Source organism: Octodon degus, unplaced genomic scaffold, assembly GCF_000260255.1.
Source record: "Octodon degus isolate 3935 unplaced genomic scaffold, OctDeg1.0 scaffold00183, whole genome shotgun sequence".
NCBI classification, from domain to species: domain Eukaryota; kingdom Metazoa; phylum Chordata; class Mammalia; order Rodentia; family Octodontidae; genus Octodon; species Octodon degus.
Genome location: NW_004524759.1, coordinates 632902 through 636196, shown reverse-complemented (window position 1 = coordinate 636196; position 3295 = coordinate 632902). Strand labels below are relative to the sequence as shown.

Here is a 3295-nt window from a genome sequence, read left to right as displayed (position 1 = left end):
TATGCAGTGTATTATTTGTTGAAACTGTACTTCCGATTTGATTTGAAACTGTCTCATTGCTATCTGTTTATCAATAAAATTTTGAAAAAAAAATCAGCACAAAGAGAAAAAATAAATAAAGTAAAATAAAATTTAAAAAAAACCAATAGTATATCAGATACAAAATGGTCCTTTATTTGTATCCCAATTTTTGTTTAGTTTTGTCAGAGATGGGTATTCCATTGCCATTTAAATACTGTAGGTACTTGAATTCAGCAAAATAATTCAATGTAGTCCAGTAATCCATATTAGTAGTGGGTTATTTGTAGGACTGGCAATGTCAGAAGTTGTTGACTTTGAGCCTTTTACAGGTCAGCATATTAATATGGCTTTACTTTTTATGCCTTGTTTTTATACTTTTCTGCTGTATGGTTAAGACCAAGATAAAGCCAGACCTATATAACAAGAAATGTAACTTTTGTATGTGACAAGGATAGTCAAATCCCATCAGGATTGACCCTGAAGCCATATACCGCAGTTTGTAGAGCCTTTGTCAGTGTCAGTCATATGGATGAGTCACGGCCATTGTTTGACCAATTTTCTCTGTGTAAAAACCTGAGAGAATAACATGGTAAATTTAAGTGATGATTTTAAAATATGATACTCAGTGTTATTTATATTAAGTTTTTTCTCTCCTTCCTCCTTCCTTGTTTTCTTCCTTCCTCTCTTTCTCAGTCTCCTTACCTCCCTTCCTATCTTCCTTCTTGTGAATTATTTTGAGATAGGTCTTAGCTAACTTTTTTGGTTGCCCAGGCTGGGCTTGAGATTATGATCCTCTTGATTTAGCATCCCAGAGTTCTTCAAATTACTGGTATGCACCACTATACTCAGCCCAACTTACGTTTCTACAGGGATCTCTCATATTGTACTCTGAGAAAACTAGCATCTTCAATTTTTATTACCTTTTGAAAGGATGGTAAAATCTAAAGAAGAAAAAATATCCCAAAGATTATACTATATCTTTAGTTCACAGAGTGAAGAACATTGGTTTGTGATGTTTGATAAGTTAATGTTTTTTCAATCAGTCAACAAACATTTGTGAGTAAGAGGACAAGGGGGCGATGGCAGGATGGGGTAATGTCATCAGGCCACACGGGTGTGTGGGCCTCCAAGAATGGACTTAGTGTCTGAAAAGGGGCCCCAAGAGCTGCCAGCTCTATCCACCATGTAAGAATGCAGAGAGAGGTGTATCTGGGAGCATGGCCCGAGCCCTCAGCAGGCACTGATCTGCAGTGCCATGTTGGACTTCTCTGCCTCCACAAACAGGAGAAATAAACTCCTCGTGCTTATACCCTACCTAGCTTGTGGTACTTTGTTATAGCAGCTGAAATCACTGAAGACAGAGTTCTTTGAAAAGTCTGGCTTGAACTTAAACTTTCAAATATGTGGTAGTCAAATAAAAGGTTTGTAATGCCCTATTTCTTTAAATCAGACTAACTTTGTGTTTTTTGTTTCAAGATATTTAATAAAATATTGCTAAGAAACTGATACAATGCTCTTGTTAGAGGAAAAATATATAATTTTAATTGCAGAATAAAGCATGACTGAAAACCCACAGAGCAGCTGTGTTTAGCTCTGAGGAGGGGAAGCCCTAGACTTGGCCTGAGGAAGGTCCTTCCTCTGGAGGACAGGGTGGCAGTGCAAGAGAGTGGCGGCTCTCACCTAGACTTTCATTTCATTTTAAATATCTTAAAACAAAGATGGATTTGAGGGACATAAAGTAAATAATAGCTTAAATTGTAGAAAAATGTTTAATGTTCACTTTAAACTAATCCTGTGATGGGTTTAAGAGGAAGTGGTCTGAGTCAGGAGCTCCTACTCTTCCAGCTTCATAAGGGTCTGGCACAGGGTTTCTTTGCTTGTCTTACCTTCACACTAACCTGGAAGTTTTGACTGGCAAAAATAGCCCAATGTCCAAAGCCTCTGAAACAATAAAGCTGCCTCCCACTCTCACTCCAAGTAGCCTCTGGGGTTCCTGTTGATAGGATACGTGACACAGCTTAGCGACGAGGTAACATTCCTTGGGAAACTGAGTTCCGGAATTCTGTACCTGCCATTCTTCTTAAAGCTCCATTCACCTACAATTAGGTGAATCCTTATAACAGCAAGTGAGTTTTCTAAATTTTGGATAAATTTCAATGTTCTGTCAATTCAAGAGAAAAGAAAAGCAAATGCAATTCTGCCTCATGACACAATCTGAAAGAATCTAACTTGGCTTGATGAAAAGCCCTGGGGAGATGTGTATGAGTATTCCAGCAGCAATCTGTTCATGATTTGGAAATTTCTCAGTTACTATGCGTACACTGTTGTAGATGCCAGGATGTCCCTGCTGATAGCTAATTCAACAAGTATGAAAAAATCCTGAAGTGTTAGTTTAAGGTCTTGGAGTAATGTACACACATATCACAAGTGTTGCTGTTGGGATGGTTTAGACTGATGCTGCCTAGTATTTTTCTTACAACATTTGAAAACAATGTAGGTAATTTCTGAAAGGTAAGTACACATGAGAGAGCCTAATTTAGTCTATGTGTGTGACTGGCCCTAAGAAAGACAGGCTTATCATGTTTCATACCTATATGTTATTTATGACTCATGCCTTGCTGCTTTATTAATGGAGGGATTTCATAGGTGTTTCAAGGGGATTTTGGCATTTTTGAGATTACTCTTTTTTTCTTTTGCACAGCTAGTAGCAGAGACCATAAACAATACTTAAAGCAGGATAGACATGTTTCTTCTTCATGTTAAAATAGCTCAGTGGAAGCAAGTTGGCATGGAAGCTCCACGGAATCATTATAAATGTTGGGCTTGAGGAGATTAAGTAATGTCCCCATGTTCATGTGACAGTGCTGCCAGGGTCTAACTGGAGTCTGGGGCAAAACCTTTGCTGTTAACTTATCTGCCTGCCTGGAATACCTTAAATGAGTTGCCTTGAAAAGCAGTGCTAAAGCTGTTTGGAACCCTGTGCACCAGAATAGGAAAAGTGAGTTAGACACTCAGACTTTCAACTTAATACAAGGTGATCCTGGGGTCATGTATGTCTTAAATAGTATAGCAAGGATGAGAGGGTGCATATGTGTGGATATGTGTACGTGAGTATGGTGTGTTCATGTGTGTATTCCAGCAGCAATCTGAGAATCTGTTCCTAGTGTTTCCAGCTGGAACGCAGCAAGCTCAAGCAGGTTTTCCAGGAACACACAGAAGTGGGGCAGAACCACCAGGAGGTATCCTACAAAAAGGAGAGACAAGAGATGAGTAC

At 38.8% G+C, this 3295-nt stretch overlaps 1 protein-coding gene across 1 annotated transcript in view; it reads right to left on the bottom strand.

Annotated features, from left to right (window-relative positions):
• The window catches only part of CUNH4orf17 (chromosome unknown C4orf17 homolog), a 21432-nt gene extending 19423 nt beyond the window's left edge, over positions 1-2009 (bottom strand). The window contains exon 1 of the mRNA XM_023703889.1: positions 1908-2009. The gene's annotated coding sequence lies outside the window, so the exon portion shown is untranslated. The remainder of the gene's footprint in view (positions 1-1907) is intronic.
• Positions 2010-3295: the final 1286 nt, after the last annotated feature.